Source organism: Notamacropus eugenii, chromosome 3 (genome assembly GCF_028372415.1).
Source record: "Notamacropus eugenii isolate mMacEug1 chromosome 3, mMacEug1.pri_v2, whole genome shotgun sequence".
In the NCBI taxonomy this organism is placed as follows: Eukaryota; Metazoa; Chordata; class Mammalia; order Diprotodontia; family Macropodidae; genus Notamacropus; species Notamacropus eugenii.
In genome coordinates, this window is record NC_092874.1 from 375,246,328 (window position 1) to 375,260,701 (window position 14,374).

At 38.3% G+C, this 14,374-nt stretch overlaps 1 long non-coding RNA gene and 1 pseudogene across 1 annotated transcript in view; one reads left to right on the forward strand and one right to left on the reverse strand.

Annotated features, from left to right (window-relative positions):
* LOC140497009 (uncharacterized) overlaps nt 1-3,427 on the forward strand; it is a 46,129-nt gene extending 42,702 nt beyond the window's left edge. Inside the window, exon 2 of the long non-coding RNA XR_011964497.1 lies at nt 2,513-3,427. This is a non-coding gene — a long non-coding RNA (uncharacterized lncRNA). The remainder of the gene's footprint in view (nt 1-2,512) is intronic.
* A 5,917-nt stretch (nt 3,428-9,344) lies between these two features.
* On the reverse strand, nt 9,345-10,046 carry LOC140531687 (intraflagellar transport-associated protein pseudogene; annotated as a pseudogene).
* Nucleotides 10,047-14,374: the final 4,328 nt, after the last annotated feature.

The following is a 14,374-nucleotide window of genomic DNA, read 5'->3' on the forward strand; positions in this document are numbered from 1 at the left end:
TAAATGCTAGTTATTGTTAATAAAATAACAGTTTAGATTCTAATAAATGATCATTTAGTCTTTCCTTCTGCTCTGCCGGATTTTGTATTCTTAAGTTCTATGGCCATTTCAAAATATAGAATATTGTGTACTGAAGTGCTACAGATCAAAGGAGGCCAAGTTTAATATAGAGCATTTAGTTTGCATATGAAAGATTTCAGGTAATACTGAACATTTTGAACTAATCTTAGCCCTACCAATGAATCATTCAATTATTATAATTAAATAAAATATTAATAACCTGAATATATGCAATGGTAATTTAAATAGGAATATCTTTCCCATTCATTAATAGATCCAAAGGCTGAAATCACATGAAAGCCTAAGTCACATGTGGTGGGAGGACCTTGCTGAGTGGGTGGAACAGGAAGGGTAGAGCAGAACTGGGAGGAGGTTGGTGAGAGCAGTTAGAGCTGAGGGAAAAAGAGGACACAGGCAGACACAGGTAAGCTCATGAATGTTTGTTTGTGAGAAGGTCCCAATGGTGTGTGTGTGTGTGTGTGAGACTTGAGAATGGCTTTGTCCCCTGCAGTGATAATGTGTATTGACTTCTTGGTTACTATGATGGATTTGGGTTTCTGGTACTGAGATTTGACTTTCTGGTGTCTGAATAAATGTTTTTCTTCTGCCTTCTATATGCAGAGTCTGTTATACTTTGCAATTCAGAATTATACTGGCATATTCACATTTGGTGTTGTGAATATTGTGAGGGTGATACATTTGGCATCATGAAGAGGATCACAGGGTATAAAAGCTTTATTTGGAGGCAGAAAGGCTTTAGAGGAAGAACCAGATATCCCAGGATAGGAAGATTTACCTTATTCCTCCCTAGCAAGGGAACTGGCTAAAAGTACAGGACCCTGTGAAAACTGAAAGCCAAGGTTACAGGAGGGGGAACCTAGAAATTTGATAAGATGTTTGCAAGGAATACCAGTAAAACTAGGGAAAGAACTGGCAGAAGTGTGTAGGAGAGGTTGAATTTTATTAACAGGTTACCACATTATGTGTAAAAACAGAGAAAAGCTGCTGAAGGAAAAAAATTCAGATGGAAAAAGAATTAGCTAGTTTGCATGGGAATTCTCAGCATTCAGGCTCTCCTTCAAAAGAGCCACACAGTGTTTAGGGAGATAATTGAGGATTTAACTCAGCAGGAGGTCACAGATATTTTGAGTCAGTTCAACCAAAGGATGGGAGAATCATTAGTGTCTTGGATGGTGAGAATTGGTGATGAAGTGGCCAGAGGAGTATCTATAGATGTTGTAGATTACTTGAAATTTATAGATATTAGTCAGAATCCTTTTGTACAGCAAAATTTTAGGGATTAAAAAATGCAAGGAAGTAACAATACCACTATTCTGTTAATTTTGGCTGCAGAAAGATGCAGTAAGCACTATTCTACTGACTCTGTGTGGCCTAGTGGAGATAGACCTTACTATTCACTTAGGGACTGTGTAAGAAAGTTAAAGGAGGAGGTAATGAAGACTGCCATAATGATTGGAAGCACAGATTTGCCATAGGAATATAATAGTGAAGATGGCTCCTCTTGCTTATAAGCATCTAGTTTTGACAAGTGTCTGGGTTAACTGAAAGAATGAATGGATTATTGAAAGAACTGTTAAGGAAGTTAAGTTCTAATAATTCTTATCAACATTGGAAAGACAATTTGTTCACTACTTTACATAATTTGAATAATAGACCATTGGGAGGAAGCATACCTCTAGCCAGAATGATGACCCCAAATATGCAAATTAGAAAACAACAAACTCACAACATTCCAAATATTGAGTATTGGACTGTGAGGCCAAAAGTCTCAGCACCATATCCAGGGACACATGGTTTGGCAGGATATGATTTACATTGTTTAGAGGACCTTTGGTTGGATAGAAAAGAAATAAGAAAAATTTCTACTGGAATATGTGTGAGAACCCCTAAAAATCATTTTGGATGGATATTACCTAAATCAGGATCAACAGCTTGAGGAATGGAGTGATAGATTCTAATTATCAAGTAGAAATTATTGTGACATTCCAAAATTTAGGTGAAGAACCCAAACAATTTTGTAAAAATGATAGAACAGTTCAAGTGATTATTATTCCTTATGAAACAATACCCCTTGTGAAAACTGACCCTCCTTCCAAAATAACTAGCAGAGGAACTGAAGGATTGAGTTCTACTGATAGAATAAAATTGGGAGCTAAAGTATGGGTAAGATGGAAGCCAGACAATGTTCCAAAGGATGGAGAAATTTTAGCATGTGGGAAAGATAATACCATAACTGTTGTTAATTCAGGAGAAGATGATTACCAAATTGTACCCTTAACTAATATATTCTACTGTGAATGAGGCTATGATAGTGGGTTTGTGGACTCCAGAAGCAAGGCTGACCCTACCTATCCTGCTTCTGGTTATTGTCTCCTTGTTTCTTTTTGACTTTTTGTCTGTTAAACTTGTTTGCTTTATTTGCTTTTTGCAGGCTTAGTACCCTCCATCTGCAGATGCCTGATTGCTTAAGCTGGATATCACCCCCTATCCATGACTGTGATGTGTCACTCCTGGACCTGGCATTGATCTAGCTCTGGATGCCAGCTGAAGAATTGACCTTTTGATTGGGACCTCTTGGAGCAGGGACAGCTCCACATCCAATTTCAGCAGGAAGTTGCTATAGAAGAAGAGACCTTCGCTCTTACCCCCAAATTTTTGGCCCCATTCATTTGAGGGGAGAATGATGAAGTGCTTGTGCTCAAGTCTCTCCCTCAGATAATGTTTTATGTGTTTATTTTGTGTGATCCCTGTTATTTTGTAAAGTTTTGTTGATACCAGTTGTCTAAGATTTTGTTTTAATATGCTTATTTTCTGTTATCTCTCTTACAATTCTGTGGATACCTGTTGTCCCATCAACCTACATAATAACGAATACAAAAGATCTTGGGGCCAAATGTAATAGTAATTTAAATGGGAAGATCTTTGCCATTCATTAATAGGCCCATTCATTAATAAACCCTTCCTGGGTCACCATGGAAGTCTGAGTCACGTGGAGCCTGTGGTGGGAGGAGCTTGCTGAATGGGTGGAACAGGAAGGTGTAGAGCAGGAATGGTGGAACAGGAAGAGGTGGAGCTGGAGCAGAGCCGAGAGAAAATTTAGTCAAAACAGAATTGAAGGAGGGAGAGAAAAGCAGGCAGCTGGTTAGTGTGAGTGGGAGAACTTGTTTGTTATTTTGTTTAAGGGAACTGGTTTGTGGGAAGCCTAACAGCGGGAAGGCTTGGGGATGGCTTTGTCCCCTGCAGTGATAATGTGTATTGGCTTCTTGGTTACTGTGATGGATTTAACTTTCTGGCGTTGGGATTTGGTTTTCTGGTGTCTGAATAAATGTTTTTCTTCTGTTTTCAATATGGAGAGTCTGTCATACTTCATGATTCAGAACTATGCCATAATATTCATAGTCACCCTTGGTGCTGTGAATATTGTCTGGATGGTACAGCATAGGTGATAGAAAAGAAAATTAAGTGTAAATGATCGAGTACTATAAACAATTAATGAGAGATCAATTAAAGTATAAAAGAACCCAAACTAATTTTTAGCTTGTGCACAATGATTTAGCTGGTTCCACAACCACTGTTGAAGAAAACTGATCACTATAAAAATACCAGAAGATCTGTTCCATTTTACATCATTGTATTATCCTCTTTCCAGTTCCTTTTAGAAATGCTCTTAGGATAATAAGGGTTGAATTTCATGGTAAACTCAGTGTTTATTTAAGACTACCTGTGTAAGTGGAAAGAATACTGGATTTGGAATCAAGTACTTCAGTTTCAAATTCTGCCTGTACATTATGTATTACATTGTATTACATTAACTGTATTATATAATGCATCACATTAACCATATAAATCACAGGCAAGACATTTTATCACCATGAGCCAGTTTCCTCATTTATAAAAAGATATTAAAGTAATTGTACCTTGTTGTTTTTCAGTTGTTTTCTGTCATGTCTGTCTCTTCTTGACCCCATCTGGGGTTTTCTTGGCAAAGATACTATAGTGGTTTGCCATTTTCTTCTCCAGCTCATTTTATAGATGAGAAATCTGAGACAAACAGGGTTAAGTGACTTGTCTAAGGTCACACAGCTAGTAAGTGTCTCAGGCCAGATTTGAACCCAGGAAGAGGAGTCTTTCTGACTCTAGGCCTGGCACTCTGTCAGCTGTGCCACCAATATGCCTCAAAGCTACATTTATAAAATGGTGATAATCATTTTGATATGTTAAACTAGTGGTATGATAGAGAAAGTGCATTAACACTTTAAGCTTCAGGGGAGCCAAGATGGTGGAGTAGAAAGACACACATACGCAGGGTCTCCCCACACAGCCCATAAAATACCTGTAGAGAGGGACTCTCAACAAATTTTGGAGCAGCAGAAGTGGAGAACAACAGAGTGGAGGAGATTTCCAGCCCAGGGTGATCTGAAAGGCCCATGGGAAACGTCTATTGCACCAGACACAGAGTGGAGTGCGGAGGCCAGCCCAGCCTTGGCCAAGTAGCCCGGGTGGTGAACAGCTCTCAGGGGCAGAACCTCCAGTCTCGGAATCCCCAGTCGCAGCAGCAGTGGGTCTGAAGATCCTTCAACCCACAGGGGCCAAAGGTCAGTGATGGGGTTTTTTCAGCTGGCCAGGAAGGGAGAAGGGCCTTCCATAGCTCCTGCCTCAGGCAATGGCTGCAGAGGCCACATCAGGCAAAACAGCAGCAGATCTCACAGCAGCCCCTACAGCAACCTGAGACCATTGCTGGATAGTAAAAACCCCTGGGGGCACTGAAGGAGCTGGTATTTGTCTCACATTGAATGGTGGCTCTGCCCCCACAGCTTGACTGAATCCCACCCCCCCAGTGCTAGCTTGGTGGAACTGGAGGTCAGGTGCCTGTAGAGAGGAAACTCTGCTAAGATTCTGGGGACAAATATTCTTACCTGCTCCCAGACCAGTACACACTTGATTGTGCCACCTAGGAGGAACTGATATCTTACAGGTCCCCAGAGCATACCCTACTCTTGACAAAGGACCCAAAAGTCATGTAACTGGTTGGGAAAATGCCCAAAAAAGGGAAAAACATAAGACCATAGAAGGTTACTTTCTTGGTGAACAGGTATCTCCTCCCATCCTTTCAGAGGAGGAAGAACAATACTTACCATCAGGGAAAGACATAAAAGTCAAGGCTTCTGTATTCCAAACATTCAAAATAAATATTCAGTGGTCTCAGGCCATGGAAGAGCTCAAAAAGGATTTTGAAAATCAAGTAAGAGAGGTGGAGGAAAAACTGGGAAGAGAAATGAGAGAGATGCAAGAAAAGCATGAAAAGTGGGTCAACACCTTGCTAAAGGAGACCCAAAAAATGCTGAAAAAAATAACACCTTTAAAAATAGGCTAACTCAATTGGAAAAAGAGGTTCAAAAAGCCAATGAGGAGAAGAATGCTTTCAAAAGCAGAATTAACCAAATGGAAAAGGAGGTTCAAAAGCTCACTGAAGAAAATAGTTCTTTCAAAATTAAAATGGAACAGATGGAGGCTAATGACTTTATGAGAAACCAAGAAATCACAAAACAAAACCAAAAGAATGAAAAAATGTGAAATACTTTAAGCTTCATATAAATATGAGTCAATTATAATATAGGGCAGAAAGGTGGTTCAGTGAATAGAGAGCCTAGTCTGGAGTCATCATCTTCTTGAGTTCAAATCTGACTTCAGACACTTTGATCCTGGGCAAGTCACTTAACCCTGTTTGCCTCAGTTTCTTCATCTGTAAAATAAGCTGGAGAAGGAAATGCAAATCATTCCAGTGTCTTTGCTGAGAAAATTCCAAATGGGGTTACGAAAAGTCAGACATGACTGAAAAAACAACAAATTATCTTATAGTGGGCACTTCATGAGTATTTGTCTAGTGGATGAATACTTGTTGTTCATGAATAATATTGTGACAAAGTGTGACTGAGCAAATCTACCACTTGCTATTTAAAAAAAGAAATTCCAAGAATTTTCTCAATTGAAATATATGTTTTAGGCAACAGACAATTATGATCTTCAAGAAGTGGGAGCTCCCAGAAGAATAGTGTCCTTAAAACTGTTAATACTTTGTTATTTTTTACCTCCTCATCTTCTATTACTTCCTCAATGATTTTAAATGGGCTGGGCAAATTCTCCTGCTTTTGCTAGCAAACAAGGTAGGAGAGGGGCCTGTATACCTTGGACACACAGATATTTATGACCTCTAACTACTCTACATGTAGCTAATGAAGAGTATACTGCATTAATCTTCTGTGAGGGACTAACTTTTCGAATTAAAGACAAAAGTGTAGGATCAGGGAATAAGCACCGAACTTGAAGTCAGAAAAGCTTGTGTCCTAATTTCCGCTCCAACTTTTACCAGTCATATGAGCTTGGGCAAATCACTTCAGCTTTCTGAACCTCAGTTTTCAAATTGATAAAATAATGCTTTCACTGCCTATCAAAGTTATTGTGAAGAAAGTGCCTTAAAAGCTCTCAAGGGCCACAGAAATGTGAGCTCATTCTTACTTAAGGACATATTTTGTGTTCTTTCTCAACATCCATCATTGTCAATGAATAATCAGAGAGACAATGAGTAATGGAAGAGCCTTCCATATAGCTCAATGCATTAATGTCTAGTGGTTTAAAATGGAAACCCATGGCTTATATTAGATTTGAAAGAAAGCAGCAACTAAATGGGGAGTATACCATGGGTGTTACCACCAGTTCTGACTAGCAGGCATGTTGTCATGTCTGGACCATCTGTAGCCCATTGATGGCTCTCTGTGTGAGATCCACGCCATAAGTAATGTCATAGTCTAGACGGGAGGTAACAAACATGTTGACTTTTTGGACAAGATCAATCTTTTTTTTCATGAAACATTTCTAGATTAGTTTTAGATAGGAGTCCAGGGACAAAGAATTGGCCTCATAATTTCATAATTTGTGAATATAACCAGCCTCTTATGTCCACTCCACCCAATCTATGTTGTTAAATAGCATTATTAGGGTCGTATAATTTTGAAGTAGATGAAACTTTAAAGATTATCCAGCCCAATGGGTTTGTTTTACAAATGAGAAAACTGAATTTAAGGGTGTTGGTTAGTTGTACTTATTATCATCTAGTGAGCAGCAATTGATATTCAATCCCTGATCTTTAGACTCTAAATCCTATTCTCTTTTTATTATGCCATGTTGCTTCTTGGGTGGGAGATGTGTATCTAGAAGGTGATGATGATAAATATAGGATCATAGACAATGACCTGTAAAGGGCCTCAGAAGCCATATAGTACAGCTTAGTCATTTTTAATATGAGGAAACAGACCTGGGGAGGGTAAGTGACTTGCCCAAAGTTGTAAGGTAGAAAATGGTAGAGGTGGAATGTTCTCTTTCAGTTTTGTACCTATACGTGGGTCATAGGACCATAGACCGAGAGCTGGAAAAAACCTTAGAAGTCATTTGTTCATGCTCATACCTTCATTTTATAAATGAGGAAACAAAAACCCATAAAAAATGAGGTGACTTATTCAAGGTACTAAGGGCCAGAGATAGGATTTGAACCTATATCCTCTAATTCCAAATCTAAATACACTTTCCATGGATTTTTTTTGAAGGTGTGATTATATTTTAGGAAACCAGGTTCAATTTAACCCAGCAAATGCCCCTTTCAAGAAGAAAGAGATGATGACTCAAGATGCCAAAGAGATTCTGTGTTAAGCATTTCCTACCACCACCCCCATCCTCCACATCTATGATTTTATTAGAGAAGTTGGGTAGTGAAATAGATAGAATGTAGGGCATGGAGTCAGAAAGTTAGAAAGTCTCATCTTCCTGAGTTCGAATCTGGCCTCAGACACTTACTAGCTATGTGACTCTAGGCAAATGAACTGGAGAAGGAAATGGCAAACCATTCCAGTATTTTTTCTAAGAAAACCAAAAGGGGTCATGAAGAATTGGACACAACTGAAAACAACTAAATAACAAAATAAATGATTTTTTTGGTGTAAGGAACTCTCAGTGAGGAAATTCCTTCCACCAATGCATACTGGTAACTGTCTGTAACTCAAAGTCTTAGAGAGTTGCCTGAGGCATCAAGAGATTAGATAACTTGTCCATAGTCACCCAGTGAGTACATGTCAGAGTCGCTTCTTCAGCCTAGGTCTTCTTGACTCCAAGACTGGTCTTCTATGCTAATCTGCCTTTCATAAGACAGATATTAAATCAAAATGATATATCTAGCTTCTCTTTAGATTATAAAAAAGAATAGAGTAGAGTGGGCAGCTAGGTGGTGCAGTGAATAGAGCACCAGTGCAGGAGTCAGGAGGACCTGAGTTCAAATCTCACCTCAGTCACTTGACACTCACTGGCTGTGTGACCTTGGGCAAGTCACTTAACCCTAATTGCCTCATCCTGGGTCATCTCCAGTCATCCTGATGAAGATCTGGTCACTGGATTCAGATGGCTCTGGAGGAGAAGTGAGACTGGTGACCTGCACAGCCTTCCCTCACTCAAAACAAAGTTAAGTGCAAGTCATGTCATTGTTTCTCTGATGGCATGGTCTTCTTTGGCAACAATGAATGAACACACAGATTATAAAAATAATTTTATGCATTTTAAAAGGTTAATTGTCATCTTAGTTTTATCTGGTGTGAGGAAATCAGTGATTGCCCCCTAAAAGGAACAGGATCTGCTTAGTTTTAAGGAAAAATGGAGGATATTAAGATAATACTAGGCATAGGAGCAGCGTGTAAACATCTTAACTCCAGTTAGACACTACACAAGATCAAGTATCTCTGTTTGCTAGAGGCAAAAGAGAAAATAATTTGAGTAGCTTGGTCTTAAAACACTTTTGAGGACACTAAATATAGCTTTAGGTTCAGTAGAATTTTTTTCTTCTGAATTTTCCTATTGAGATCTTCAAATCTATAAAAGCACATAGAGAAAACAATATACATTTTCTAGCAGAGAACTTTTTTCATTTTGCATCAATTTGTCAATGTGCTGTCTACATTTTTTCTAAGTCACAGCTTTCAAACCCAGAACTCATATGATATATGAAGCTTATAAAAAAGCCCCTCGTTTAAAAACCAACCCTTCATCCTCAAGTCATTTCTTCTTTTCTTTGTTTCTCTCTTCCTTTTTCTCTTTCTTTCTTCCTCCCTCCTCTTTCTTTGTTTCTCTCTTCTTCTTTTTCTTCTTGTTTAACAGTTTGCCTTTTGTTCTAATATTGCTTAATAAGAACAAGAGAAAAAGAAACAAGAAAAAATTGTAACAAATTAGGTATTTGGTTCTTTGGCTTCCATGTCAGGGGCCAGTTTACTGGGACTGGGCATTTCTACAAGTATTTTTATCCCTGTGTTAGAGAACTTGGGGGTTAGCGTTATAGTCAAATTCTTCATCAAGTGAGAATGGCTGAACTTCATCCCCAGATTCCTCCTTTAAATGCCTCAATACAGGTAGTTCTGTTGGCCAGGTATTCTGTTTAGGGCAAGACTGCTGCTCCAAAAGAAGGGATATATCCTGAGATAGAGAAATGTGCATTCTTATTACCTCTCCTGGAAGCAATAGCAATTCTGAGCTCCACTTGTGGTCAGTTTCTTTATCCATGTCAGAATCTTCCAAATCTAGGAAATTGTCTACCTTCACCTTTCTTGCCTGATTTAGGTCATCTTGAATGGAAATGACCACTTTTTGGCCTTCATTGATGACAATTTGTTGCTCCTCTTGAGGTTGTGATACAGGACTTAGAGAAAGGTACTCATTCCTGATGTGCTGACCACAAGGAAATACAAGATTGGCAAAGGTGTTTCCCAAAGAGTCTGTTCCAGATGTTTGACTCTTAATCACTTTATGAACTTTTGAAAGATGAGTGAAAGTGTTCAAAAATTCTGCTCATGGCAATTAATGAATTGATCCAGGGCTTGGTCAATTAACTGATCTTTAACTATGATACCCAGTCTCAATAACTGAACAGACATATTTATTTGAGCAACCTCTTCCCCAGTTTTTGGTAATTTTTTTTTGTATTTTTTTTTGGTAATTTCAGTCACTATTCTGAGGCCCCCCTGCTAGAGAGAAGCCCAGGCTTTCTTCCCTCTAGGAGCAGGGGGATGCATATGCTGCCAAATAGCAGCACATCCCTGAACTGTCAAGTCATTTCTTAAAGGAAAGATGGTGCCCTAGACTTTGACTTTTAATAAGTGGGGATGAGAATTTAAAGCCTCCACAAAAGTTCTACTCATTGTGTCCCAACAGTAACTCTAGCTCTCAAAGGCTATGCCAGAACAGGGTGAGAGCTCTGGTTGATTTGACCATATTGAAAAGACTGTGGACATGTTCTTAGAGACAGGCTTGAGTCTGATGTCTCAAGACCCTGTCTGAGTATGGAGAAGCTCATTGACAGACTGATCACTTCTTGATCCATTCTTTGCCCATGACAAGCCATGAAACAGAAACATATGCAAAATGGCCCTCAATCCTATGTGTGCCTTCCATTTTCCTAGAGAGAGTCACAGAAAAGGTGCAAATGTTGCTAAGAATCACAACTTTTGGGTCATCTATGGACATTTACTTAACTATTATTATTTTTAAGATGTAAGGACATTGGAGCTAAATGTAAGGTAGGTTCCCAGGTTCCCCTTGGATAACAATAATTAGCATTTATGTAGCGTTTTAAGGTTCACAAAGAGCACTGCATACATTAACTCACTTCAACCTTGTGACAACTCCGTGAATTAGGTGCTATTGCTAGGAAGGAAGGAAACAATCATTTTTTAAGTACTTATTATGTTCCAGGAACTGTGCTAAGCTCTGAGAGGAGAATAAAGGCCAGCGTGGGATCCTCCACAAGATGGAGGCTTTATGAAAAATCCACCAGTGGGAGAAGGGGACAGATCTTACAGACGGATATTTTATATTGAGGATGTCACAAGAGTAACAGTTGTATATTCTAGGGTGAGGAAATTCCAGGTGCTGAGGGAAATTTCAAGAAGAGAAGGGTGTGATTTAGAAGTCCAGAAGCTTCCGGGCTAGGAGGAGAACAAAGGCCAATCTGAGTTTCTATACAAAATGGAGGTTCCAGGAGGAACTCACCAGTGGATGAAGGGGGCAAAGCTTGTAGGTGTGGAAACTGAGAGTTAGAGAAGTAAAGCAAATTGTTCAGGGTCACACAAGCTATTAAGTGTCTGAGGCAGGATTTGAACTTTTCCTGACTCCAGATTCAGAGCTCTACCCACCATACCATGCTACGTTACTCATGCCTTGGAGAGTCAATTAAAGGGATTGGTCTTACCATGTGTTCAAAAAAAAATAAGAAACAATTTCAGGGAATACTTGGTCATCTCCTATTGCAGAATGCATGATAAGCACCTGCAAAAATTCCACCATGAAAATAGTTGTGGCTTATGGTCAATTTTATAGTAGAGGATGAAGAAACAGAGGAACACTATGAAGAAGTGGAGTAAACCTTCCAAATAAAATCATGTCATTTATTTCTCAATATCTCTAGTAAAAAAAAAAGACAAGGAGAGGATAGAAAAAAAAAAACTGTTTTGAAAATATGCTTGTGGTTCAAGAACAGAAACCCTAAACTTATAGCAGAAGACTGACACCTAACCAACGTGAATATATTCTTCAGTGGGTATGGTGGACAGTATAGCGCACGGGGAACACTAAATAATGCCACACATACAAAAGGAAATTAACTATGTCTTTACAGAAAGGAAATGACTTATTTTTCATGTAGGAGTCATATTTACACAATTGTTTCTGCACAGTCAGGCCATCTACCTGTTAGAGCAAAGATAAAAATTAATGCAAAATACGAAGTGTCAAAAATACAAACAAAATATTCTGTCCAATCAAAACAACTTTAACTTGATGTATTCAAACTAGCAACACTGGAAAATGGAGAATGATAAAAGAAAAAATATATAGACTATCAGGATTTCTTACTGTCTCACTGAGGAAGCCCAAAGAGCCCTAAGACAGCCTCAGTCAGAAAAAACTTGATTCTAAAAATCAAAGGCAACATCTTTTGAAACAGTAAACTCATTTGTACAATTCTTCTGAAGAGGATGCTGGAGTATTATGAGCTACATCAGCTCACAGAACAATAGAAATTTAGAAAAATAAGTTCACTGAAAGCTTTGTGTGAGACACAAGTATGCTGGTATTTCCAAACGCATTTGTGACTGAAACTTGACTAAGGACAACAAGCTGACAAAAATGAAACAAAACAAAACAAAAACCTTTAAAGGTCTATTACCACCTTTATGATGAACTTTTTTTCCCCCCATCAATGTCAGTGTAGCTTAATGGAGTCAACCTAGTGCTTGATGAAAAAGAAGTGACATTAATGAAAACAAAGATGTCGGAAATGCATCTGGACAAGACCAATTATACAAAGCGGGGCCTGTGATGCAAGCCACAGAGTTTTAAAGGAATTGAAGGAATCCATTGTTGAGATATCTGAAAGGAGAGGATAGTATGAAAGTATTGGAAAAATGATGGGTGCTATTACAGCTGAAAAAAAGGCAATTGAGAGGACGTCAATAACTATTGACCCGTAGGCCTGTTTTCTCCTTTTTACAAAATCTTTGAGAATGATCTACACTAGTATCAATAAATATAATGAAAGGACAGTCTTTGGCAGCAGTATTATCTAATAGATGGCTTCTTCATAGTGACCCAACTCCACCCAAAAGGTGGAGAGACTACAAAATGTGCTTATTGTTCATTGACTATAAAAAAAGCATCTGATTTAGTAAGGGAAAAATTTAGGTTTAATAGATTTGACTCCAATGAAGTATCTCTCATGAGTTGTGTGTAACAATAGAAATACTTTTGTTTAACCCCATGACGATTAATTCCAAATATGGCATTAAACATAGCAGCATATGCTTATCATTGTTATGGATATTATCCAAGCAGGAGGTGATTTCATATAGATCAGGGGTTCTTATGTTTTTTTTGTATGTGTCATGCCACTTTGCCTGTCTGTTGAAGCCCATTGATCCCTTCCTGGAGTAATATTTTAGATGCATAAAATAAATACATAACATTAGAAAGGAAATGAATTGTATTAAAATATAGTTATTTAAATATTTCTAAGAAATCAGGTTTATAGACCCCTGGTTGAGAAATCTCACTGGTCCTACTGATAAGGTTTCCAGGGGCTCCTTTCTTCCAGAGGACATTGAGTTGATTATATCAAAAAACCAAAATGTGATTTTCATTGATGCAAGTGAGTTTGACTTAATAATTCATATGCAGAAAATATCTAAATGGATGAAGAATGTCTATTGCCCAAAGATATGCAACTGAATAGGACACTGATGTGATCCATCATTATAGTCTGTCTTGAGTAGACACTGTAGATGGACAAAGAGCTGGCCACAGATTTAAAGACAGTGGGTCAGATTGTATTTGTGGAATTGTCCAGTATAGTCATTAGGCAGTAGTTCATTGGGATATAGATTTGGGTAGATTGCATTGTATCCTGAGAGGTAGCATGACATGGTGGTTGGAGAACTGTACAATATTAATAATAGTTATCATAATGATGACAGAAACAATAATGATAGGCAGTAAGATGGTACAGTGGATGGAGTGTTGGGCATGGAGCCAGAAGGACCTGAGTTCAAATCCAGTCTCAGGCACTTACTAGCTGTGTGATCTCAGGCAGGTTACTTAGATTCTGCTTGCCTCAATGTACTCAACTGTAAAATGGAAATTATAACAGCTACTTCCCAAGATCATTGTGAGGATAAGATAATATTTGTAAAGTTTTTAGCATAATGCCTGGCACAAAGTGGCACAAAATATTATATTAATACTAACTACTATCATCATATATCAATGACCTCACTCCTGACACAACAACAAAAGCCTATCTTCTTAACATTAATATTCCTACAGTGATATCACTTGGCTGTAAAAATATGTAATACTGCAATCTTTAAAGAATCAAAGTTGAAGTTCAATGGAGAGTCATCTTATAGAGAGAAACTTAATGTTATTAATGCTGGAGTGATAGTCAGGAACCTCTGGGTTCTAATTCTGCCTCTGATATTTGATAGCTGTATGGCCATTGGCAAGTCATTTGACCTCCATGACTCAGTTTCCCCATGAAATGAAAATTATGGTAACTATAGTCCCTGCTTCATAGAGCTGTCATGAGACTTGAATGAGATAATACATCTAATAAGCTTTGGAAACTTTAAAGTGCTATATGTGTTTTTATTATTATTGTTACTACTGGTAGTGGTACAGTTATTCTTGTTATGGTAGGCATAAATAGACTGTA